The sequence below is a fragment of the Panthera tigris genome, chromosome B1, assembly GCF_018350195.1.
Source record: "Panthera tigris isolate Pti1 chromosome B1, P.tigris_Pti1_mat1.1, whole genome shotgun sequence".
Lineage (NCBI taxonomy): Eukaryota > Metazoa > Chordata > Mammalia > Carnivora > Felidae > Panthera > Panthera tigris.
In genome coordinates, this window is record NC_056663.1 from 28,050,383 (window position 1) to 28,076,605 (window position 26,223).

The 26,223-nt window shown below is 41.7% G+C and overlaps 1 protein-coding gene and 1 long non-coding RNA gene across 4 annotated transcripts in view; one reads left to right on the plus strand and one right to left on the minus strand.

Moving 5' to 3' along the window:
* The window catches only part of RBPMS (RNA binding protein, mRNA processing factor), a 166,694-nt gene that overhangs the window by 9,694 nt on the left and 130,777 nt on the right, over nt 1-26,223 (plus strand). The window lies entirely within an intron of this gene.
* LOC122237864 lies at nt 15,046-20,751 on the minus strand. 2 transcript variants are annotated; one of them, XR_006216566.1, is made up of 4 exons: nt 20,585-20,751; nt 19,454-19,559; nt 17,496-17,569; nt 15,046-16,307 (listed from the first exon to the last, which is right to left on the minus strand). It is a non-coding gene; the product is annotated as an uncharacterized LOC122237864 (long non-coding RNA). The 2 variants fall into 2 exon arrangements; XR_006216565.1 differs by having other exon boundaries at nt 19,454-20,751.

Here is a 26,223-nt window from a genome sequence, read left to right on the forward strand (position 1 = left end):
TTTGGGTAGGGAGTAAGATGCGCCTTTTGGCAGATCCTTGAACTCCCCTCTTCTCTGGGTCATATTTTCTACTGATTCATTTAGTGCTTTCCTAAAAGCCTGCTGCCCTTGCTGCTCACTTGAAGAAAGTGTCCACCCTTGGAGAAAGAAAGGTGGTCTGGGAATTTTAAGAAAAACAACCACCTGCGTTTGTATTTCCCATAGGTTTTAACCCTGCTGCACCCATTATGATGCACGTTAATGTAGAATGCTGGAGGAAACAAGGAAATAGCCGTAATAAATGCCAGTCACACCAGGAAGATAGTTCCAAATTCCAGGGTGTAATACAGTATTGTTACACAAATTTAAAATGCAGAAGGAATGCTGAAGCAGCCTACCTCAGTCCTGTGGGCCCCTGCGATTTCGCAAAGGTATGAGAAATCTGGGAGTCTGAAAATTGAGGTACATCTCACCCATCCATGCAAGTAAGAGACCAGTTTGTACCCTCAACTCCTTTGTTTCTCCTGAGTCGATTTTTAAATGATGTTCCCCTGCTCTTCCTGACTCCTTAGGTCTGCAGGTAGGTGGCCAACATTATCCTAAGAGAAAGCCTAGAGATTTAAAAAAAAAAAAAAAAAAATGGCTTTGCTTGAATCCACAGGATTCTGTTTTGTGAGAATTTCTCTTCTGCCCACCTATAGGATGGGCAGTGGAGGCCTCCTGGGAGAAGGCACAGCGCAGAAAGTGCTACCTTATTACAGAAGTACCAGAATTTCCATTGTGCGCAGAGGGGAAGTGCTACAGAAGTGTAATTACTTTACCCAGCATGTGTGATTTACAGGACTTAAAAATGTGTGAGTTTCCAAAGAGGCATCTGTTTTTAAACACTGTATCCCTCTAAGCCAACAGGATGTGTTTGGGGGCTGGATAAGGGGTCTCTGTCTCTCTCACTCTTTGACGCGCACGCGTGCACACTTCCGTCCTGTGCCTGCTCAGGGATGCTGGGTGACTGGAGACTGAAAACGTTGGTAATTAACTTCTCCTCAGGGCCTTGCTTATCAGCAGAAGGGAATACCTGAAGTGCTGGAGTCCGGTAGGCCGCTTACCAGGCCAAGTCACTGGTCTGATTCCGCCTTTCCCCCCTCCACTCTAAGCCCCATTCTTTCTCTTCCAGAGCCTCCTAACCCTTTCCCAGTGATGAGCAAAGGAACTGTTAGAGCTAACGAACATGGAGATCATTTTTGTTGCAAAAATTTCCTTTTCTGTCTTAATAGGTGTAAGAAAATTGGCGAGTGGATCAGGTGCATATCCAAAGATAATCAAACTTGTAAAAGCCTGAATGGATTTTTTGCACATTAAGCATTTACGGAGTTGTGCCTACTGTTTTTAAATACTGTACTTGAACAAACCAAATGAGGTGTTATCATCCCATGGTTTAGGAATAAGAAACTGAGGCTCTTGAGAGATTAAGTAATTTGTCTGAAGTTTTACTGCCAGTGGGTAACAGCTTAAAATTTTTCCAGTGGTGCACGAGGTTCATGTGATCTGGGCCCTGCTGGTTTCTGACCTCATCTACCAGGAATCACAGACTCATTCATTATGCTTCAGCTGCTTGGGCCTTATTTAGGTATCTCCTACTTGCCAAACTTGTTCCTGCCTCAGGGCCTTTGTGCGTGCTATCCTGTCTGCCTGAAAAACCCCTACATTCAGATATTTATGAGGCAGCAGCATCCTTGTCATTCATGGAGATCTCAGTTCAGATGTTACCCAGAGAAGTCTTTTGATCTCTAAGTTTAAAGTACCCACATTCCCAATCACTATCCTATCCCTCTTTTATTTTCCAGCTAGTTTTTATTCACTGTTACTACCTTATGTACTTGTCTTCTACCCCTGGAATGTTACTCCTAGGCAGCAGGGAGCTCTGTCTTGTTAAGGCTGTAACTCTCAATGTCTATGACAATGCCTGGAACTGCCCAATAAATTTGTTAAATGACTGGAATACGAATGAACCAGTCAAACTTGAGGCCTGTGCAATGTATCACGTAGTCCTAAATGTTTTCCAGCAGTTTTGAATTACATTTTAATTATTACTGCCTTCAGGATCATTTCTGGATGCCTATCCCCACTTAATTATATCAGAAAGTCAGCACCTGCTTTTAAGCCAGAAATTTATAAAGTTTTTATTTTAATTCCAGCTAGTTAACAGTCTTATATTAGTTTCTAAGCCAGAAATTTTAGATGGTAAGTGATTAGGTCCTTGGTGGGGGGTACTACGTAGCAGTTTTGCACACATAAAGGAATCCTTGCCTTTGTCCAGTTAGAATGGAAACCTAGCACCTAATTCCATAGACCCAGGAGTGAGATGTGGGCCTCACATGGGGTGATAAGTAAAAGTAGGGCAGGATGAATTGGATTCCCGTTCCGCAGTTGTCTGTGGGGTTGTTAAGGGTTACTGTTAATAACCCAGGTGGAATTGATCTGGAGATAGACTTAGCACTCGGTCCTTTGATTTAGTCTAGCCCCAAGCTCAATATGCTTTCCTCCTTTTGCCTACAAAGGGCATAGCTCAGGATAACACAGGCTTTAGCTGGACGAATCCAGCCTTTAAGCACCTGTATGGGTTGCCATGAGGGACAGCATAATCTGGGCTTTGTGAACCTGTATGGAGGAGGCAACTTGGAAACACAGTTTCTACTACTTGGCAGCCTTATGGACTCAAAACTGTTTTTTATTCACCGTAAAGCAGAACAGATGACATTTTAGGAAGAAAAAAATGTAAGCCATCATTACTTTGGTCATCAGACCGCCTGTTAATTGAGCATACTAATGCACTGATGAAAATGCAGGCCGTTGGATTTATCCCCATTTATGGCATTTGTGTCCTAATGCTTGACCTTGAAAAACTTTATTAAATTTAACCATAATCTATGGTCTATTGGTCTTAGAGACAATGGTATATAAATACTCTTATTAGTTCTTGACCAAATCGAATACTTTACTTTTTTTTTTTTTAATTAAAATTTTTTTTTATTTGCTGAGGGACCTAGGACAAGTCTTTAAGCTGCTTGCGTAGACATTTAAACTCCTTTCCTCAGCCAAATTGTGGGGATAGGACAGATAACGCCTGCCGTGCCTGAGAAGAATCGTAACTCCACTCCAGTGTTTCTGCTTCGTTCCCCTTCCGCTTCTGAATCCTGGTATAGAATGCTGTTGTTGGGGGCTTGCTAGCCCAGTTCCATCGGGGTTGGGGAGGGGGGAGGTGGTTTTAAGCCTGAAATTTTGTTTTGCTTTGTTGTTGTTTTTTACTAAGAAAGTCAATGCTTCCCCTTGAGAAATGGGTGGGAGTTTCTGGGTGTGAGCTAACGGCAGGAAATGACCCTCTCTAAACAAAAGGACTTTTTAAGGCCCATCCTGAGTCTTTGTGTTTTGAGGAGGGGTTATGCAGAAAACCTGAGCTAGGAAATGAATCTCTGCTTTAGCCATCCTCATGGGGGAGGGGCGGAAGCAGAAGATCCCTTGCTTGCTTGCCCTCCCAAGTGTCCCAGGTGCCAGGCGGTACCTGCTCTGAGTGCCAGAGCGGTTTAAGAGTAGGGCCTGGGGTGGCTCTTTGGGATAGTGTGGCTTCATACCTCCAAGAGGCAAGAAGGGATCAGGTTAGGCAGAATTACACGCAGTGTGACATTCACCTTTAATCTGGACTCTTGAAAAACCACCACCAGCAAAATGCAGAAAGAGAATGAGGAAAGGGGGAGAAACAATTTGTATGATCTAGGTCTCCGTAAGTAAAAGTGGGTTTATAAATAAAGATTTGAATTACTGTGTTAACTGTTCTCGTTTTTCTAAGTCTGAAGGGATGACCCAGTAATAGCTAGTGACTTCTGCCTCTTGACTAATAGGGGATTTGTAATCATTGCCGCATTAGATAGCGGGGCCCATGTGAAGAAATGTGGGGCCTTGCCCCTGTTTTGGAATGCTCCCTCACCTAGCTTTAAAGTGACCGCTCATTAGATCACGATTTGTACAGCAGGATCCTGGATTTCTGTTGCTAACGAAGTAGTTATGTCTTATCAAAATTATTTTGCTTTTACAAATTCTTGCTGACTTGTTGCAGTGAACTTCTTTTCCAGGCGTACCATTGTTTTTTTTCCAGGAATATAAATCTTCCCACTAATAATTAGAAACACACACTTTGTTGAAAATGGTTTTGTGGTTTAGTTTTCAGAACACTTGAAAACGACAGACACATCTTTTCAAAGAACATTGTTTGTTACATCACTATTTTGGGGCTTTATATTTTTAGCTATATTTTTAGAAAGGCCTGCTGATGTATTTGGTGGGTACTGGTGTGCTAAGGGTAGAGACATGGTTCACAGCACCAGATAACTTAGTGGAACAGCAGAGAGAAGGTTCAAGCTGCTCCTCTGATCCCTGTGTGAAAGGGCTTTGTTCATGTAGTAAATGTGTTGGAACACTGTATCTTAATTATGAATTAAGGGGTGTAGTATCGTTTAAAACAGACCTGATTTTTGTAAATTCCAGGGCTTACAGGGAAGAATTATTCTCATGGAGAATTCCAGGCTGAGGTGTTGGTAGGTTTTCTCATTTTCTTAATACGTAAACTTTTGAGAAAGGTTACTGTTGTAGTGTTACTCATTTACAGATGTGGAGATCTGCACTGACTTAGATTCTTTTGGAGGCTTAAGTACAATCTACATTTGGCATATGTTTTTCATTTTTAAAGTATCTGCTATTTTCCAGTTATCTATGATACCATCACTTGTATTTCTACAAAGAAAAGATAAAACTACCAGTGATCATCTACCCCTCTCCATTTAAGCTGCTTATAACTATGCAACACAGGGCACTGGAATTCTTTGCCTTGAGAACTGTTTCTGCATCAGCCTTCCAAGCATGGTGACTGATACTAAACATTCCCAAGCTGGCATACTTTACATAGGTTAGTTCTTAGTTTAGATGGATTCCTCAGGAGTGGAGTGTATCTGATTTTACTGGGTGAAGGAACAGCTTTTTCTGTAACTCTTCTCATTCCTGCAACTACTTGGTAGACCTTGAAGCAAAGTGAAAATGGCCTGATCCAGGGATGTTTGTGCATTCTCTCCGTGTTCTTGGATGATCAAAGGGACGTGTCTTGCCCTCTGCAAGACCAGCATCTGTTGCCATTTGGTCATAGTGCACCCAGCCTGCTGACTCTGTATCTTAAAAACAAAAACAAAAGTCAGTGGGGAGGGAGCAGACTCAGAAATGCTTATGGGCTTTGGAATATTGTGAGTTTCTGATTTGGGCAAATACATATTTGGGAAGTTTTAACTAGCAACTGTCCCTTTCCTCTCCATTCCAAAAGCTCTACAGGCCTTTAATCAACATGAAAATTGCTTTTTTATATCTTTTGTTGTATATCATGGGTCATGGTTATGCAGAGAAATCTATTGGTGTGAGCTTATCCCGAAGTCAACAATAAAAGTGTTGTTTTCTTTATTCCTTAATAAAGGTAGCCCAGGCAAAGCTTGGATAGTCCTCTGTACAGGAGACCCAGGCATAGAAATCCATTAGTGTGGGGGTGCCTGAGTGGCTCAATCTGTTGAGTTACTGACTTCGGCTCAGGTCCTGATCTCATAGTTTTTGGGTTCGAGCCCCACGTTGGGCCCTGCGCTGACCATGTAGAGCCTGCTTGGGATTCTCTCTGTCCTGCTTGCTCTTTCCTCTCTTTCTCTCAAATAAATAAACTTAAAAAAAAAAAATCCATTAATGTGACCTTCCACTCATTCCAGTGCTCTCTGAAGTCTCTCCATAAAACTAATATGCATTAGATTTTCCAAACTGAAATTGCAATCCTGTTCCCTTGGAAAGACTGCTGTAAATACGTCCCCTTCCTACCCATTGCTAATGGATTAATTTTCAGAGGAAATGTTTCCTATAGGGATGGGATAAAGAGTAAGTGTATTGTTCCTTGTAAAGTCCTGAGGTGGTTTGTCTTTGTTGGGAGCACTAGGATATTAATGTAATTTTTTGTCGCTGTGTTGGAGATTTGTAGTACTCACTTCTGCAGCACTGGGCCACAGCATAGCTTCAGTGTACGACAGAGATTTCCTCCTGGGATATTTTTGCATATTTTAAATCCTGTTATGCACTTAATTCGCCCGGTCGGTTCCCCCAACATTCCTCAGAGGAAGGGTAGTAATGTATTGCTTCTATTTTAGAGATTAAAATAAAATAATGGTAATGAATCCATTGGATTTTTAATTTATTTGGTTTTTAGGATTGAGCTTCTTTCTAAGATTCCTAAGCCAATTTGTTCACCTAATTGGATCACATTGTGTCCCAAGTTTCTTTTCATTTTTTTCTTACCGGAGAATAAATCTCACCCACATTATCCCTTCCTCTCCTTCCCCCACCCTCAGCAAACGCAGGTAAAGAAACAACAACAACAACAAACTAATTCCTTTCTCCACAACTAGCGTTAATATTTTAGTATGTATCTTTCTTATGTCCTTTTTTCACTATACAAGCACACTCCCCTCTATTTTAACAAAGATGAGATCATACTATGAAAGTGTTTACATTCAATTTTTTTTGAAACTTCGCATTATGTCATGAACATCTTTGCGTGCCAGTGGGTACATTTCTTATGCCTCGGTTTTTTTTTTTTTTTTCATGCTGCCTCATTTTTAATTTTTCATACTATGCCATAAGGATGTGCCTTAATATATTTTACCTACTCCTTATTGAGCCTGGAGCTTGTTTCCAGCTTTGTGATATAAACAGTGCTGTACAGCCTCCTAGCTAAGTCTGTGGGTGCACCCTTCGTGATTTCCTAAGCTTAAACTCTTAGAACTGGAATTTCTGGGTCAAAGGGCATGCATTCTTTTTAAGACACTTGATGTTTATTGCCAAATCTCAGAAAGCTTGTACTAATTTATACTCCCACCAAGACTATCAGCAGGCCCCTTTTTCCTGCATCCCCTGCCCCTGAAGTTTTTAAATGTTTCAAAGGTTGCTTCTCTACAGTGGAGTTTTTCCATGTTTGTGTTGTGTGATTCGTAATTAATATTCCAGTCTAATCTGTACTTAGATATTACATATTGATTTTAACAGCAACAAAAAACCCCACCCCATTTTGAGACCTCTCTCAATTGTTTCTCGTATAGCTGTACGCACTAAAAGGCTTCATTTCTGGAGCTGTCCTTCTTGAGTTCAGTTGAACACATTGAAAAGTGTTGACTTTGTGATCTTTGTGTATTAGGTCGTTGATCTGTATTGCTGGCTATAAACTTCATGGCTAGAGATGAGGCCAATACTACAGGCGTTGTTCTGTGTGCATGTACATAGAATTTCACTGAATCACTCCCAACATTTTTCAGGTGAACCACTAACACTGCCAGTTAAAAACTGAATTGTAAAATGCATCTCGTTTTCAGAGATGTTATGCCGTGGAAACCCTGTGCCTCAGAACTGGTAGATTTGACCTATCTCTGCTTTTCTGGTCACATTGTGGGGTGCTCTTGAGGATAGAGATACTCTTGGACACACCGGTCAGTTTGACAGAAGTTTTGGAGGACAGCTAATGAGGACATCCGTGGAAGGAGCTTTTTTATAAAGTTAAAACCGTGCCTTTTATTAGGTGTGGATGGAATGTGCAGCGCACCTACTAGCTTGAATGTTTTCCTCCTCTCTAACTTGAGAGTGTGAAGCTCCAGTGTCGAAGTTACTCCGAGTATTCCTCGGTCCAAGTGGCCACCAGGGCACCTCATGTTCCCCACGGGGTGGTTTTCACTTTGGGTGCCCACAGTGTAGCCAGAACCCCACACTATCTGAAGAGTAAAGCTAGGGTCTCCCTGTACAGGCAGGGCAACATCAGCCCACAAGGCCTCTTTAATTGTTAACAGAACATTCCTACAGAGCACACACCCTCCACAAAGCCTACACACATGTTCTTAGAGTGTGACTCTAGGAAACGAGCAGATGTAATGGAAACCTCAATCTTGACTCATCCTGACTCTTACATATGAATGGAATTTGCATCTCATTTAGCATTGAATCTAACAGTCTTTCAGGGTAAATTCCCATGGAGGTCATGAAACACTGAATTTATATGCATTGTAATGCCTTTCTCAAAGGAGCTGGAAAGTCTTTTGCAAATAAAAACGTGCCTTCTTTTCCTGGCGGCCTTGATTTCAGTTGACAGCTGGCGAAGGAGTCGGTGAAGGGAACATTGTTCAGTGAAGAGGTTCATCTCCCCTGGGGTACAGTCATTAGTCCTGGCTGAAGACAGGCCTTGAACCCAGCGTTGTGTTGGCCGTTCGGTGGGGATGTAGAGGTGGTTACCGAAAAGCAGTTTTCCTGCCGACTTCCTTTCCTACTTGGAAAGACCTAGTCAACACAGAAAACAATGGGAAAATAATACGAGTTCCTATATAAATTGACAAGTTGCGTAATACAGACCGGGCTTAGAAATTCAAAGAGATCAGTGTGGATTAGAGTAAAACAAGCTTTGTGGAAGAAGGAGCTGAGCCTTGTTGACCTGGCAGGATTGAAATGGGTAGAAATGGGCACTGGGGTAGGAATTACTATCATATATGTATATGGAGGTGGGAACGAACGTGGGTGTATTTATATGGCAAGGAGAAACCTTATTGGCTGTTAATTTTTGATGATTAAATAAGAAAATGATAAAGATCAGGATATTATGAAGAACTTGTATTTGTCAGTTGTCCTTGGCTTCCCCAGCCGGGCCTGTTCCATAGATGATAGATCTACAACCTGCAGAACCCAATGCCAATATCATAAGTCTTTTTTTTTTTTTTCTTTCCCCCACTAGGCTTACAATAGACTGTTCAGATTAGCATCTGGAAAAATAAAGCATTTTCCTCTTTGACTATTCTCCCTTTCACTTCCTTGATGCAGCTATTTACTCCGTGACCATACTTGTTTGCGTCTTCCTGCTGCTATTCTGGATAGGATAGCATGGCTGTTTATCCGTCACAGTGTCTCTTGGCTTTAGAAACCAAATGTAGAATTCCTAGGTGAGTCATTCCAAAGATACTGACCTCCTGCAGTATTGAACCCTGGTGATACAGTGGGCAGCAGACAGACATTGTCCTTGACCTTCCTGGAACTTTTCTGTGTAGTGGGGAAGTGTGTATTGTGCAAATAAAAGCACAAGTCAGGATAGATTCACAAATTGATAAGTGCTGTAAAGCATAGCTCCGGGCTCCTGGGTGGCTCGGTTAAGTGTCTGACTTCAGCTCAGGTCATGGTCTCACAGCTCATGGGTTTGAGCCCCACATCGGGCTCTGTGCTGACAGCTCAGATCCTGGAGCCTGCTTCCAATTCTGTGTCTCCCTCTCTTTCCACCCCTTCCCCGCTCATGCTCTGTTTCTATCTCTCAAAAATAAATAAATGTTTAAAAAAAAATTAAAAAATATAGCCGATGTGAGAAAATTGGGTAACCAGGGGATCTTGTTTACTTTGTTCTAGACCTTGCTTACATCGCTTCTTGTATTTAGTTCTTAACTCTATCATGTGGATACCAACCACCATTATTTCTGATGTACAAGTGAGGACCTGAGGCTCAGAGAGAGGTGAATAACTTGGTCTAGGTCACTAATAAATACCAAAGCTTGAATTTGAACCGATAGCAGTTCAAAAATCGGTCCTCTTGTGCTGAACTTCATTGCCAGTCTGGAAGGAATATTCCTCAGAGAAGTATATTCCAAAGAGATCAAGGGGTCTCTTGAACCTAGTGCCTCTTAGAATTCTGCTTTCACAGAGGAATTTGAGATACGGGACTTGCCCAAATCCTCAGTGATCAGTAATGTGGCAACTTCTTTTCCAGGAGGTGAGTCACCAAGTTATACATAGCATCTCTAGTTCCCGAAAATCTGGGTTGCCGTGGACTTCACGCCGTAGTCTGCTCTTTTCCATCTTTTCCATCCCCTGGTCTGGACTCCGAATTACACCCCTAGCCTCCATTGCCTTTCTCACATCCCTAGTCCATTCGACACTCATGGCAGATGATTCTTCCAAATGTGTTACTCCCGTAAATCAGCCAGCATCTGAAAACATTTGCAGATTCCTTGATCAAAAGGGTCTAATGTATATGAAAGTGCTCTGAAGACTGGAGAGCACTGGCCCCACTCTTTTTTGTTGTTGTTGTCCTTAGCGGATAAGATCCAGATTTCTTTCGCTGACATTCAAAGCTCCCCATGCTCAGGCCCTTCTCTGCATTTCCAAACTTGTCTGCTCTCTGTCCGTGTGCACAGTCTCCTCAGCCTCCAGCCCAGCAGCTAGTCTAGTGTTCTTTCTTTTAATAACTTTGTTGAGGTACAATTCACAGCTTAAAATGCACCCTTAATTCAGTAATTTTTGGTGTGTTCAGAGTTGTATAACCATCATGACTCTAATCTTAGGACATTTTTGTTCCCCTCACTCAAGGGAAAAAAAAAAAAAACCAAACACCCAAACCTGTGTTCATTAACCCTGCCTCCCAGCCCCTGGCAGCTGCAAATCTGCTTTTTGTCTCCATGGATTTGCCTATTTATGGACATTTTATACAGATAGAATAATACAGTGGGTGGCCTTTTGTGTCTCATTTATTTCACCTAGCATGATATTTTAGGGTTCGTCCATGTTGCAGCATGAATTGGCACTTTGTTCCCTTTTTTTTTTTTTTTAAAGACCTCTCTGTGCCCTATGGGCTTAAACTCATGTCACAGAGATTGGGAGTTACCTGCTCTACTGGCTGAGCAAGCCAGGTGCCTCGAGTACTTTGTTCCTTTTTATGGCTGAATAGCATTTCCATTGCATGGATCTATACCACATTTTGTTGTATTTAGTTCATTCATTCACATTTTGTTCATTCATTCATTCGTTCAGTTGATGAACTTTTAAGTTGTTGCCACCTTTTGGGTGCTGTGTTCTTACAAAGGTGTTCTACCTCCAAGTTCCTGATCCTCTGGTGGCTAGAATGCACTCTTCTGTCCTCTCCGTGCACTTACTTTTTTTTCCTTCCAGGCTTACCCTGTGGTTTTCCCTTCCATAGGACGATTATGTCAGTCTCTGACTTAGCTACTGAATGTGCTACCTAGTATATGTACTTATGTCCTTTCCTGCATATCTATGTATGTTTGGATGTTGAGCTCATTTTTTTTTAAGACTATTCAGCAAATACATATTGAGCACCGGCTTTGTGCTGGACACACAGTAGGCAGTGGGGGATAATCAATGGACAAAACTAAGGGTCTTGCTATTGTGGAGACTTGAGATTCTAGCAGAGATTACATTCTAGGTGATTTTAAAAATGTATACACACACATATATAAAATTCTACTCTTGTATATTTCCAGCACCTGATCACAAGATGTTATATGGTGTAGATTGTCAGGAAACCTTATTTGATAACAATTACATTGCAATTTTCTTAATAGAATTATGAAGGCCACTTAATCCCCTCCAACCTGTATAGATAGTGGTCTTATTTCTTACAGGCACTATAATCACAGTTGCCAAATTTATTTGTGAAAGTAAAGAGATGGATGTCAAGTGTCCCCTTTGGAGGATGGAAATCAGCTTGGGGAAAGCAAGTCTCCTATCCTCTGACATGTCATGTCTTTAGTCCTTGCTTGTATCTTCTCCTAGGCTGTTCAAGTAGGAGTCTTAATTACTGTATTTTAAAAATTTTATTCATTTATTTTTTGGGGGGGGGGGGCAGAAAAGCCCAAGCAGGCTCTGCACTGTCAGCTCATAGCCCCATGTAGGGCTCAAACTCCAGAACCTTGAGATCATGACCTGAGCTGAAACCAACAATCAGATGCTTAACAGACTGAGCCACCCAAGTGCCCCAGGAGTCCCAGGAGTCTTAATTATTCTATGGATTGGAATCTTATGGAGACCCTGTGGGAGGTAGAGGAGAGAGGGTGGAGACTGTTCCTCACTGTCAAAGTTGAAAAATCTTCCTCTTCCTTCCTGTTCATTACTAGGAAAGCGTTTACTCCGTTCCTGACACAACTTGAGGCGTGCCTGGCCCTGAACTCAGCACCTAAGGAGAGCTGCTGGCTCCTTTACCCATTTGGGCATAATTAACTGTAGTCAGTCAGGTATCTATCTTCTCCCATCTCTTGGAAATGATAGTAACTGGGCTCTTCCAGGATACTGTGAGAACTAACGAGTTAATATTTGTGGAGGCCTGTGGAAATGTTAAGTGCTCAGTGTTGTTCTTATCTTCTCCCTGAGCATGGTTGCCTTATAAGGCTGTCCACTGGGCCCAGGGACTTCTGTTGGGGAGTTGGGCCAGCCTGTGAGGCTACATGACTGTGGCAGTCCAGGACCTTGTTCCCGGAATGGGTTCAGATTTCCTATTTTAATACTGGCGATACCACTTTTTGCTAATTGCTAGTCAGGCTCTCACAAGTACTTTCCTTCCACTTTGTTACATCTATTTTTAGCACCCCATCTCTGTGATTCTTTCTTTCTGAAAACCAAGTATAGTAAAATCCACTTGAACAAAATAATCCAAAGTTCTTAAGTTTTCTGGAAAGGTAAGCTTCTTATCCCAAGAATTATTTTGAAGTAAATTCATTCTTTTTACCCTCTTAAAAAAGAAATGACAGGGGTGCCTGGCTGACTTTGTCGGCAGAGTACACACATGACTCTTGATCTCTGGGTGGGGAGTCTGAGTCCTGCGTTGAGGGTAGAGTTTACTTCATTAAAACAAAACAAAACAAAACAAAAAAAAACAACAAAAACGTCCAGTTGGCTCAGTTAGTTGAATGTCCAGCTCTTGGTTTCATCTCAGGTCATGATCCCGGGGTCGTTGGATCGAGTCCCACATCAGCTCCACACTGTGGAGTCTGCTTTGGGATTCATTCATATTCTCTCTCTCTCTCTCCCTCTCTCTCCCTCTCTCTCCCTCTCTCTCCCTCTCTCTCCCTCTCTCTCTTTTCCTCTCCCTCTCTCCCCCTCTCCCTCTCTCCCCCACCCTTGTCTTCCACTCACATGCTCGAGCTCTCCCAAAAATAAAATCTTAAAAAAATGTAAAATATGCCAAAATGGTGTTGTTGGTCAAGAAAGATGGGTAGAAGGTTAGACTATTATTTCTTATATCCTTGGTGAGCTTTTAGAAATATCTTGGTCATACCCCCTTTTTTTTTAGTGTCGTCAGAACAACAGGTCATTGGTTACTATCTATGATGGCTCAGTGGACTACCCTCGTTCTCATTAATGATACACTTCTGCTTGCTGGGGCAGGTACCGTGTAAGTAAACATAAGTCCTTTTTAGAGGCAATAAACAAACATTTTTTGTGAGCCTTGGACCTCCTGTATCTGAGTGAATGTTTATAGGCAATCTCTTGTTTATAGGAAATGGTGCAGAGTTGGGGAATTTTGGTTCGGCATTAGTAGTTGTGGGAAGTGGGACAAAGTAGGCAGGGTCTGTGACTGGTTAGCTCATTTGATCTCAGAACAATATGCTAATGAACCCAAGGTCACTGGACCATGGGTGTGTAGGCCAGCCAGCTCTGCTCTGCTGGGATTCCAGACCTTGGCCAGGAGGCTGGGCAATGTGTGTCACTGGTCATGAAGCCGGAGCAGATAGATCACCAGACCCAGAAAAGGAACTCAAAACACATGTCCTGTGGATTGTAAACTATAGCTCTTTTTTTTTTTTTTTTTAAAGTTTATTTTGAGAGCGAGAGAGAGGGGGACAGAGTGTATGAGCAGGGAGAGAGAGGTAGAATCCTAAGCAGGCTTGCACTGACAACCTAGAGGCCAGGGTGGGTCTCGATCACAGGAACAGTGAGCTTGTGACCTGAGCCTAAATCAAGAGTCAGATGCTTAACCAGCTGAGCCACCCAGTGGCCCCAACTATAGCTTTTTAATTAATTAATTAATTTATTTTTAATGTTTATTTTTTGAGTGAGAGACAGAGCACGAGCAGGGGAGGGGCAGAGAGAGAGAGAGACACACAGAATCTGAAGCAGGCTCCAGGCTCTGAGCTGTCTGCACAGAGCCCGACATAGGGCTCGAACTCACAAACCGCGATATCATGACCTGAGCTATATAGTCAGAGGCTTAACCAACTGAGCCACCCAGGCACCTCTAGCTTTTTAATTTATGGAGATATTATAGCAGACATTTTGCAGCTTTTGTTTAAAAATTTTTTTTTCTTTCAGGAGTGTGTGGGTGGCTCAGTTGGTTGAGTGCCGACTTCAGCTCAGGTCATGATCTCATGATTTGTGAGTTCGAGCCCTGCGTCGGGCTCTGTACTGACAGTTCAGAGCCTGGAGTCTGCTTCAGATCCTGTGTCTCCCTCTCTCTCTGCCCGTCCCCCATTCATGCTCTCTCTCAGCAATAAATATTATTAAGCATCCTAGGAAAATAGAGTAAAATATAAGAAACAAATTGCTTGTTATCCCACTACTGACAGGTTTGACTTTTGGATTTTTTTTTTTTTTTTCTGTTCTTAACATTCTTTCCTTGGTTTCCATGATTCTATGGACTTTCTCTGCCTCTGTGCCCCTGCTTCTACTTTCTCCTTTTCATCTTTTTTCATTGATTTGGTCCATAAATGATAGCATTCCTCAGAATCTCTGTCCTGTGTCTTATTTCTTATTACCCTGCATGCCCTTGGAGGATGTCCTTTGTTCCAGGGTTCTGTCCTGAGCTTCAGAGTCAAATAGCCAGGTGTCTGTACCACCTCCAGTTGGCTGTCTCCTGTGCATTTTGATAAACTCAGCATGTCCAGGACCTGCAATGTCGTTGGCCTCCTCCTCAAACCTCCTGTGTTCCACATCTGCCACTCTTGAGCCAGTTTCCCACCTCTTCCATTTCCCTTCCTAACCAGTCTATCACCAAACATGACAATTGTGCCTCCCCAATCTCAAATCTGTTGACTTCTCTCCACCTTTCTCCCTTACCATTCCATTCAGGCTACCAGCAAGGCTCTCTGCACTGCTATACCTACCAGCTGTGCCTCCCTATGGTCCTAGCTCTTCGGGACAGTCAGGGTAACCTTTCAAAACGATGGAAATGTGCCCTGTCATTCTGCTTAAAACCTTTGGCACCCCCTTGCCAGGTAGTCTCCTCTGCAATACTTTGTCCCGCAGACTGGGTTTTTGTCACACTGCCCTAATAACATGCCATCTTGTTCACTTATTCGGTAAGCGTTTTTATCACTTACCAGGTCAGACACTAGGTTCTGGGAACAGGCTTCAGGGGGATGGGGAGGGATCAAGACCAGTCTCGGAGTGGGCTTGGTTGGGAGGCTGCGATGACTTTGTTTTTGAGAAAACCCGGGCTAGGACCATGAGGTCAACTGCTTGATGTGTTAGATGGCAGTGCGCGTACACACTGTGCCTAGCTGGGTGTTCGGCACGTGGACGGCCTGCGGTATTTCGTGTTTCAGGTTGCTTTTCCGCCAGACTTTGAGGGATGGCTCCTTGCTGGAACTGTGCATGAAGCACATCGTACAGAGGGGAGAACATCTGATTTCTTCATCTAAAATAAGTTCTTCTGGGGTTTGTCAGTTTGGTTTTGTGTTCGTTTTCTGCTTAAAATTACTGTGTGTGTAGGGGTACGTTTTAATTCAACACAATGAACCCCTTTTGTAAGATTTCAAGGCCTGTTCTATTGCAACGTGGGATTTTCAGAGTTGGGAAATCCCTGTGAACCAGGACTTAGTCTGGTGTCTGGATATACCGGTGACTTATGAGTTGGAAGAGTTGCGTAGATAGTAGCCATGTCCCTCCTTCATTTTGGGTTTGTTTCGCATCATCATCCAGATAAACTAAACAAAATGATAAAGTGTGGATAAGGCCCTCCATTAGTGTAGTCAGTGTTTGTGTAAATGTTAATCCCTAGGAAATAGAACGTTCTTTGCTCTCCAGTCTTAGAGATCCACTCTTTTACTCTCCTTCTGCCCTCTTGATGTTTTCCATTTATTGTTTTTCTTTTGGTGGGGGAAGCTTGTGCTTCATAGGAACACATAGATCTTTTGACCTTATCTAAGAATACAATAAAATCTTGCGTTCGTGATCACCGAAAAGTCTGTTAAAATGTTGAGATATTTTACTTTCATAGAGACACAGAACGAAAATGATCACGTTGACTGGGTATTTAAGCTTTTACCAGAATGTTTGGAATTGTTGGATGCCATCTCTGTTCTTTTTCTCACTGTCCGTGAGAATCTTCACTACTCAGTACCAGATAACTGATTATCAGTAGCTGAAATCAACATGGAGACTCCTCAGAACACCTGTTTCTCATAAACTTAGAAAGTTGCAGAGAACCATAAATACCATGGCTCCTCATTTTTCTGTGAAAAAAATTACAAAGTAGTAAGTACTTGTTATTTAAGATATAAAACTACAGAAGTACATGCAGAAAATAACTTCATGTTCTCAGTCTCCCATCCTCATTCTGTTGCACAAGTGTAATCAGAGTTCATATTTTAATATGCATCTTTCTCTTCATTTAGATGCTGCAGATAAAAATGTTTTCTAACATGCAATACATGATTTGCTCCCTCTATTTTAACTTGACAGTAAATCTTAGATCTTCCATATCAGTGTATGGCAGTAGCTCGTTCTTTTTAATAGCTGTATGGTATTTCACTGGATGTACCATAATATATTTCCTGCTGACTGACATCAAGCCTTTTCTAGTGTTTTTGTTGTTACTAATGATATTTGCAGGAAGCATCTTCATATACAGATACAGGTGTGAGGTATTTCTAATAAAGTAGAATTGTATTTTATGCATTGTTAGAATTTAACCATACATATTCTTACAATTAAAAAAGGAAAATTTGGGGAGCCTGGGTGGCTCAGTTGCTTAAGCGTCCAACTCTTGTTTTTGGCTCAGGTCATGATCTTGTGGTTCATGAGATTGAGCCCTACATTGGGCTCTGCACTGCTAGGGCAGAGCCTGCTTGGAATTCCCCCCCGCCCCCCGCCGCTCATTCTCTTTCAGTAAATAAACCTAAACAAAAATGAAATTTTGTCCATGTGTTCTTTAGGACATATGCTACATCAGTAAATATAATTTATATTTGTGTATATTATGCGGATTTGAATAAATGAACTACATATAATTGGACAGTTTATGGGATTCTTAAGGTTTTTTTTTTTAACTATAAGGCATTGTATAATTTACTCTTTAACTCTAGAACTTGAGTATAATGTAAAGATTCCTAGAAATGAAATTTTTGGATGAGTTATGTGCACTTAAATTTTTAAAAAATTTTTTTTTTTTTTTACATTTATTTATTTTTGAGAGACAGAGACAGAGCACATGCAGGGTAGGGGCAAAGACAGAAGGAGACACAGAATCCAAAGCAGGCTTCAGGCTCCGAGCTGTCAGCATAGAGCCCGATGCGGGGCTTGAACCCATAAACCGTGAGATCATGACCTGAGCCGAAGTTGTACGCTCAGCCAACTGAGAGCCACCCAGGTGCCCTGCCCTTAATTCTTTGATAATGCTGAATTGCCTTAAAAAGACTTACCAATTTATAATGTGGCGCATTCATTTTTCCATATGCTTTCCAGCATAGATGTTATCTTTTTTTTCAATCATTGGCTGAAAAAAATTTTATTTTAATTTGTATTTTTATTAATGAAGTTACCATTTTAATACATTTACCAGTTTTCAGTTTTTTAAACAATTTAGTTATCGATATTTTTCTATTAGGGTTGTCTTCATTGATTTCTAGGCAGTCTTGATTGTAAACATTGTCTAATACAAGTATTTTGGAAATATTTTTCCTAGTTTTTTTTTTTTTTTTTTCTTCAGGTCTTTCAAAGATAGGCTCTAGCTGTCAGTGTTACTGTCAGCGTGACTATGTCCTTAAAAATCCAAGCTTATCAATTGGACGAAAAGAAAAAATAGAACTAATAACAAACTTTAGTAAGGTGGGTGGACAAGATAAACACAAAATCCCAGGAAAGCAGTGTGTACCAGCATAATCAGTTAGAAAACAATGAAAAAGGCAGTTTTGGGGGGAGGGGCAGTAAAAACAAATTTGCAGGACCTACCTGAAGAATACTGTACTCTGAAGGACATAAAAGACTTGAATAAATGAAAATAAAGACTATATTCGTGGATGGTATTCTAAAGTTGTCCATTTCTTCCAAGTTTACAAATTAAATACAGTTCCAATAAAACTTTCAAAGTATTTTTAAAAGAAATTGACAAAAAAAAAATTGACAAACTATTTCTAAAGTTCTACTGGACTTCTAAATGTATATAAAGCCAAGAAAATCTTGAAAAAGAACAGTGAAGGGGGACTTTCCTCACCAAATAGCAAAGCCCAATTCAAAGTGTTAAAAATGTTCTAAAATCATACAATACTAAAGAAGTATGGTATCATAGTTGAAAGAGATCAATCACTAATTGAAATCGAAGACCAGAAAGGTATGTAATGGCAGATTTAAGGTCATAGAGCCAGATAGGGAACTTTTTCATGAAGTATAGAAGTATTTCTCAGTTTTTGAACTGATCATGGGTCCAACTTTTAGCAAAACTCCATTGGGGGATTTTTTTTTGTTATGTCAACGAAAAAGTTAGTGTACTTTGGAGGGGAGGGGGTGCCTGGGTGGCTCAGTCCATTAAGTGTCTGACTTCGGCTCAGGTCATGATGTCGCGGTGCATGAGTTCAAGCCCTGCGTCGGGCCCTGTGCTGACAGCTCAGAGCCTCCAGCCTGCTTCAGATTCTGTGTCTCCCTCTCTCTCTGCCCCTCCCCAGCTCACAGTCTCTCTGTTTGTCTCTCTTTCTCTCTCTGTCAATAAACGTTAAAAAAAAAAACATGAATAAAAAAATTGTACTTTGGGAAAATTAAGCACTCAAGGAATCAACTTAAGGACTTTAACAAAGCTTGAATAGAGGTTTAGAAAAGGAAAATGCTCATGCAAGTCTGCCAAGTCTTTGCGAGTTTCATATTCATTCAGTCAGGGGCGCCTGGGTGGCTCGGTTGGTTGAGCGTCCACCTCTTGATTTGGGCTCAGGTCCTGATCCCAGGGTCATGGGATTGAGCCCCCCACATCAGGTTCCGCACTGAGCGTGGAGTGTGCTTAAGATTCTCTCTCCTGCTTGCATGCATGCTGTCTTAAAAAAAAAACAAAAAAAAAAACTTGGCATCAATTCACAGGGTAGTTAGTATTTTTAGCAATCTCATAAGTTTAAAATATTTGTTTGGAGTCATGGAAATGGCCATTTTTCCCCATCCTTTACATTGGTGCGTGTTGTGAAGAGGAGTAGAAAGTACACACATGGGAGGGGATTTAGAGTTTATAATTAACTTGTGTAAAAAAAATTGGCACAGTTTTGTTTTTCTTTTTTCTTTTTTTCTTTTTTTTTTTTTTGGAGTGGTTTGAGGAGCTGGTCAGCTGCAGAACCTTCTGTTAGCAAACTGATAGCATCTAGGGTGGAGCTAGGGGCGGAAACATGTTTAATCACATACTCACCAACTTCCTGGCATGAAGAAAGTTATCACCAGACAGCAGCTACCAGGCTAATTTAACTTTAGTTCTGGACAGGCCCCTATGCAGCAATCATTTTTAAAGTAAGTTTCTTAAAGAAAATGGAGGCATTATTTGGCTTTCTCTTCCAAGTGACGTTTTCATGCATCCTCCAAAGTGTTTTTGTGTGTGCATATGTGTTAACCATTAAAGATTCCTTGAAGTACGGATGTCCTATCCAAATACAGTATTTAGTATTCTTAAATGTGAAAGCACATCACATAGATGACTTCTGAGAAGTTTTCTGGGTACCTACTACATGCAGTACCCTCTATACAGCGCGTGGGCGAAGTGGAAGGTATTAATAAACATGGAGTTAGAAAAGGCTAGTTGCTATACCAGATAAAAATACAAGTTATCCCTGGGTTGGAAATTGAAGGAAAATTCTTAGAAGCAGTAGTGTTTGGGCTGCGTTGTGTAGGATTTAATCTGTTGTTTTATACACAAATCTAGGCTTTGTTGAAGCATGGGATCCCATGGCACCTCCTTCTGGGGGGAACTTGCGTGCAAGAGAAACACCAGTGTAGGTTTCTGAACATTTAGACCTATCCGAGAGTAGATTTTGGAAATCCTTCCACTGGGCTCATTGTCTTCACTTCTCAGTTGTAAACTAAACTCACACCCAAGCAGCCATAGGAAAAATGAAAACAGCTCCTTCTTTAAAAAGAAATGGAAAGATCACAAGTTCCTCATGGTATTGAATAGATGTGTTTGGCTGAAACAAAGTTGCATCTTCAATGAATATTTGTTTGTCTATTGTTTGTGCCAGAGGAAACTCTTTACAGCAGGGACTCCTATTTATTGCCGTGAGCCCCTGTGGAATTCACAGTTCATTTTGTAGAGATAATTTATCTGTTCATTTCATGTATCCAAAGTGGCCTTGAGAACCAGGACCTGCCTCAAAGGCCTGTGATCAGTTGCAATGCATGTTACAAAGTGCATGCCTTAGACCCTCCTGTGGTGGTAATAAGAGTTGTTCAGCCTCACTTGTGGTCTATCTATCCCCGGTACTGAGTCGCCCTGGGCTTTGCTATCTGGTTTCCCAGCCATCCAGTTATTTGTCCACCAGTGCCTTACCAGGCCTGTCTTTATTCTTACTGTGGCTGGAGATCCAGACTCTAAAACATCTGTAGTATTTGTCCCTTATCTGTTTGTGTGTTCTGTCACCTTGCGGATATTTATAGGCCCCCGGTTCTGCTTTCGTCTGAAGACCCTGCGGGGTAGCACTTGGCAGCTCTGTGCTCTTTGTGTATGTTGCCTTTGGTTGCCTAGCTACCTGTGAGGGAACCTGGTGAGCACGGGTCTGCAAGGGGAAACCTGGGAGTTTTTGGCATGGGTGAGGCTTCCAGGAACTGAGGGGAAACCCACTGTGGGATGAATGGCCACTTCTTCCATTTCTTCCCTACAGCCTTTCCTCATTTCTTTCCTCTTCTACTTCTAGCTCTGGCCCACTGGTGTCTGTCAGGACCACAGAATCTGTGGAGTAAATTGGCCAAGAGTTGGGTGGAGGGGACATCCTGGAAAGAGAATATCTTAGTTTAGATTTTCAGGGACAGAGTCACACGGGTCAGTTGAGAAGAACAGCATGATGGTGAAGAGCTTCTGTTGGATCTGCATTCAGAAAATTGAGAGGAGCTTTCCATTGCTTTGAGCTTGGGAGTGCACCATTGTAGGTTTTGAATGCGATTATCTTGGGCAAGCTACTGAATGTTTCTGAGGTTAGTTCTTCCTGTGTAAATTGGGAATAACGAGATCTACAAGTAGGGTTGGATACAGATTGTAGCAAAAATTAGGGAGAAAGTGTGTCACTAGAATTTAATGTGTTCAGCACATGCAGAGCTATCTGGAAAGGGGTTCTCCTTGAAAAGTGGTTGAGGACAGGTTATTAAAAATCAGTAGGCTGAGATTTTGTGACATTGGACACCTAATTATAAACTAGTTACTGAAGGTTCATGGTTATGTTGGACTCATAACTAGGTTCATAGTCTGTTATGCTTGCTAGTGACTTTTAACCTCTCTAAACCTTCGTTTCTTCATCTCTTTGTAAGAGAATGAGGATGATAAAGCTTCATGGAATCACAAGGTAATGTATACAAAACACATGGCACAGTGAATCTGATCTAGAAAGGAAGCTCTTATTTTTACTTCATACTAAACTTTAAGAGCAGTTTATGCTGTAATAACAATTACATCATTGGCTCTCCTTGGCACTGTTCAGCTTCCAAAATTTCTGTGCCTCTTGCATTATTTTCCCAGAGAAAACACAAGAATAGCATCAGCCCATTATTAAATAGTAATGCTTTACTCCATTATTACTTTAGAAATTTCTATCCTCCTTCAAAAGTTCAGTCCGCATTCCTCAATAATACTTCAGTGTAGGGGTGCCTGGGTGGCCTGGAGCCTGCTTCGGATTCATATTCTCTCTCTCTCTCTCTCTCTCTCTCTCTCTCTCTCTCTCTCTCTCTCTCTGCTCCTCCCCCGTTTGCTGTCTTTCCCCCTCAAAAATAAACATTAAAATAAAATTAAATAAATTAAAAAAAATATTTCCGTGCATGTAAGCATGAGTCTTACTCTGTCAGTATTCTCTGTTCCTGTGTAATTAAGATGTGTATGTACAATGACTTTAACTTGTTTATCCCTAATATCCAGCATGGTTATTAACGTGTGGTAGGACATCACTGAATGTCTCTTGAGTTTAATTTTGCTTTCCCGATTTTTAAAATATTTTTCATTCCATTGACGGTTAAAGTATTTGCAGTGTGGTGATTATTTTCGGTGTTTTATTTCACATTGAATATTAAATTAACTCTGGATATTTGCCTGTTACTGGACTTGCCTTCTTTCTCAGTTTTGTTGGAATAGCTAGTTTCCTTAACCAAGGAATTACGGTATGATTTAGCATACTTCTCAAATACTAGCTAGGTTCCAGACACTGTTCTAAACATTAACGTCTAAGTTCTTATAACAATCCTATAACAAGGCACAGCTATGATCTTCATTTTATACTTGAAGAAATAGAAGAGAGGGTAAGTAACTTGCCTGAACTCACACAGCTTCATCATAAGGCTGGCATTTGAACCTGGGCTACTGTTGACTCCAGCACTGACTTTTTTTTTTTTTTTTAAGTTTTATATATTTATTTTGAAAGAGAGCAAGCAGGGGAGAGGCAGAGAAGGGGGAGAGAGAGAGAATGCCAAGACAGAATCCCAAGCAGACTCCTCGGTGTTAGCATAGAGCCCCTATGTGGGGCTTGCACTCATGAACCATGAGATCATGACCTGAGCAGAAACCAAGGTCAGTCTCTGAACTGACTGAAGCACCCAGGTGCCCCTCAGCACTGGTATTTTTTTTTTTTTTTTTTTAAGTTTATTTATTTATTTTGAGAGAGAATTCCAAGCAGACTCCACACTGTGAGCTGTGGGTAGGGAACCCTACACTGGGCTCGAACCCACGAGATCACGACCTGAGCTGAAATCAAGAGTCAGATGCTAAACTGAGCCACTCAGCACCACCTCCCCCACTCCCAGCACTGATATTCTTACCCACCATCTGCTCCTTGCCACCTGGCATGCTAGGTACCTGAAGGCTTCTGTCTCTTTCATGACCTGTTGCCTATATTGCCTTGACCTGTGCACTGCTTTAGAGATGGCAGCATGGGCTGAACAGGAATCGAGTGAAGTCTAACAACAGAAGATATGTATGTGGAAAGGTTGGTGATGTGTGTCGTCATGTGATGATGATGACAGATGCTGGGTTGACTGTTTATGTTCCACCAGGGCCCAAATCGCCAACCTGTGAACAAGGTTTCATGTGTTCAGACTCCAGGGTGATGATTATTCCTCAGGGGCCAGTCATCCTTTTAATCTTGTGGTAGAAAATTAAAGTGTGTTTCACTGAAGTGTGGTTTATTTTTAAGTTTTCTTTTAAATATTAGTTGAGAAGTTAATTAAGTACCTGGCCTGGGGATCCAGCTTCTTGAATTTCGTCACTGTTTTCACCGTTTTAGAGAGAAGGTTTTCCTTAGAAAAATTAGAAATTGGAGGGTTTCTGTCTTATAGGTAAATCATGAACATTTGGGGCTCTGAACAGGTGGTAGGCTATGACCTGAATCATGTTAGGCAAGCAATAACAACCTCAGATCTTAAAGGCCTTTTGAACAGAGTCTGAAGTTACAGTGTTTGTCAGAGTTTTAAGTAAGGCCCAAGAAGGAGGGAGGGCTTTGCGGTGTGTCGTGTCTTAGGGGGTTGCCATAGGTGTTAGAAGTTGTATGGAGAGCGCTGATTGTTTTTTCGGGCCATGGATCACTTTGAAAATCTGGTGAAACGTACTGGTATTCTCCTCAGAAAACAGACACACACACACACACACACACACACACACACACACACACACACACACACACTGCTGTTCCTGACCCCTTAAGGACCACGCACCTAGGCTGTCGAGTTTATGGCAATTCATCATGGGGGCCAATTTACTGCCCTTTCTTCTGTGTGCCCTCTACTGCCTAGATAGCCTGGCTCTAAAATTCAGCTAACTGGTTGGTTTATTATATTACTGCTTGCATCCCAGGACTATTTGTACTTTAGAGTCTTATTGACTCTGGGGGAAGTGAGTCTTGGAAGAGAAGAAAAACATTCCCTCAGACCCTACCAGGTATTGTCACTGTAGGAGAGAGCTGTTAAGGGGACCCTGCTTTCTAGCTGCCATAGCCAGATAGGAACAAATGCTGAAAGGGGTCCAGTTCGCTAGTCTGTAAAAGCTCCCCATTCCTGCCCTGCCTTCCCTCCCCACCTGGCACACTGGAGCTCTCTCACCTTTATGTACCTTGGCACATGCTGTTCTGTACCCAGAATGCCTTTCCATTCTTCCTGTACCCCAGGAATGTCTGCTCATCTTTCAATACCCAGCTCAATGAAAGCCTTTCTGAACTCCCCTGGCAGTCTCTCTCTCCTCTGTTGCCACAGCAGTTTTTAAAGGCCTGGGTTACAGCACACATATCATGTTGTAATTATTTTTTATATGTTTGGCAGCCTCTGCCATCTGTAAACCGAGTGCTTGTCTTAATCATCTTTGATCATCCAGCATTGTCAGGTGCTTGATATGTTTGCCATCCAGCATTTAAACAGGTGGGTCATGGGGATAGAATGCCAGGATTCAGACTCTGGCTTTGGGACTTTGGGATGAAGCTAGTCTTTTTGTGCCTCTTGTTTCCTTAGCTGTAGGCTTGTGAGACAGGGAAGGGTAGAGGAGGGTGGAGTCAATGTAGGTAGTGCCTGACCCATGGCAAAATATTCAAGTGCTAATCACTGTGACGTTTAATCTTAGTGTTAAGTAGTATTGAGCGTATGGGAAAGCTCTTAAAAATCCACATAATTGGAGATCACACTAGAGATCTAGAAGCTTAGTAGATTCTGTGTTCTCCAGGTTTAAATCCCAGCGTAGATGAGATAAATGAATCTAACATTTGTAAGGCACCCCAAAGAGGCGTGCTGTTGTGCACCTCCCTACAGTCTGTGATTCTTTGCTTTGTATCAGTGTTAACTGCCCTTTATCTGAGGGCTTTCAGCCTCTTAGAAGTAGGTACTAGGGGAATATAACTTATTTTTTTGTTTTTTGTTTTGTTTTACTGGAAATAGAGTGCATACATTTGCTTTGCTTTTAAGACAAGTCATAGGTGGTGAGAAAAACATCACTGAAGGAGTTCTTTCCTTAGGGTGTTTGATTTGTAGGCAGGATAGAGGCGTCCTCCTAAATTCATGACTGTGATAGTCCTACTTTATAACTGGGACTAGTCCAGCCTCTTCTGTTACAAATGAGGGAACTGAGGTCCCAAAAGATGGAGTGATTTGCCATATGACATTATGTCATGGATGTGGAACTATGCCATTGGTCCTCACGTGGATTCACATGTGTGGCTGGGTGGCTGGGGGCGGGGAGCACGTTGGAGTGCCTAGGCGGCCACTTTCTGTGCAGGAGTGCCTGACTGTCTTCAAGCACAAGCTTGCTTCTAGAGAGCCTTCTTGGATTCCCTAGGCAGCATCTCCTTTGTACTTTCAAAACTGAATTTTGCCTAAATTAAAAGCCGTGAAATCCAGGCCTCCTGGAAAGGTTGTTTTCCTCTTTAAAAAAAGCAAAACCATTAAGTTAATGACAGTGTTGGAAACCTTAACCATACCATCCAATGATTGATATACATGTTCCCCAATTTTTGTAGTGAAATAGAAGAACAGTCTGTAATCTTATTTTATAATCAAAGTTTAACCAGTTATAGTAGGTCTCAATACATTTTTTAAAAATTTTATTTATTTTTGATAGAGACAGAGCACAAGTGGGGGAGGGGCAGAGACAGAGGGAGACACAGAATCTGAAGCAGGCTCCAGGCTCTGAGCTGTCAGTACAGAGCCTGACATGGGGCTTGAACTCACAAACCGGGAGATCGTGACCTGAGCTGAAGTCGACTGAGCCACCCAGGCGCCCCAGTCTCAATACATTCTTAAGCAATTGTGTCCTCAAGTCACCCAGCAAGATCCCTTTTATCAACTTCTTGCAGCCATTTCCTTTCATGTTTTGGCTTCTTGGTGTCTACATAGTTTAAGCTCAGCAGCCCAATAAATTGTACTATTCTCTCCAGGTTTCTATAGTTTTAAGAAATGGTATATACATTTGCTGTGGTCTCCTTCAAGATGTAGGTCCATTTGTGCTTTTTAAAATAT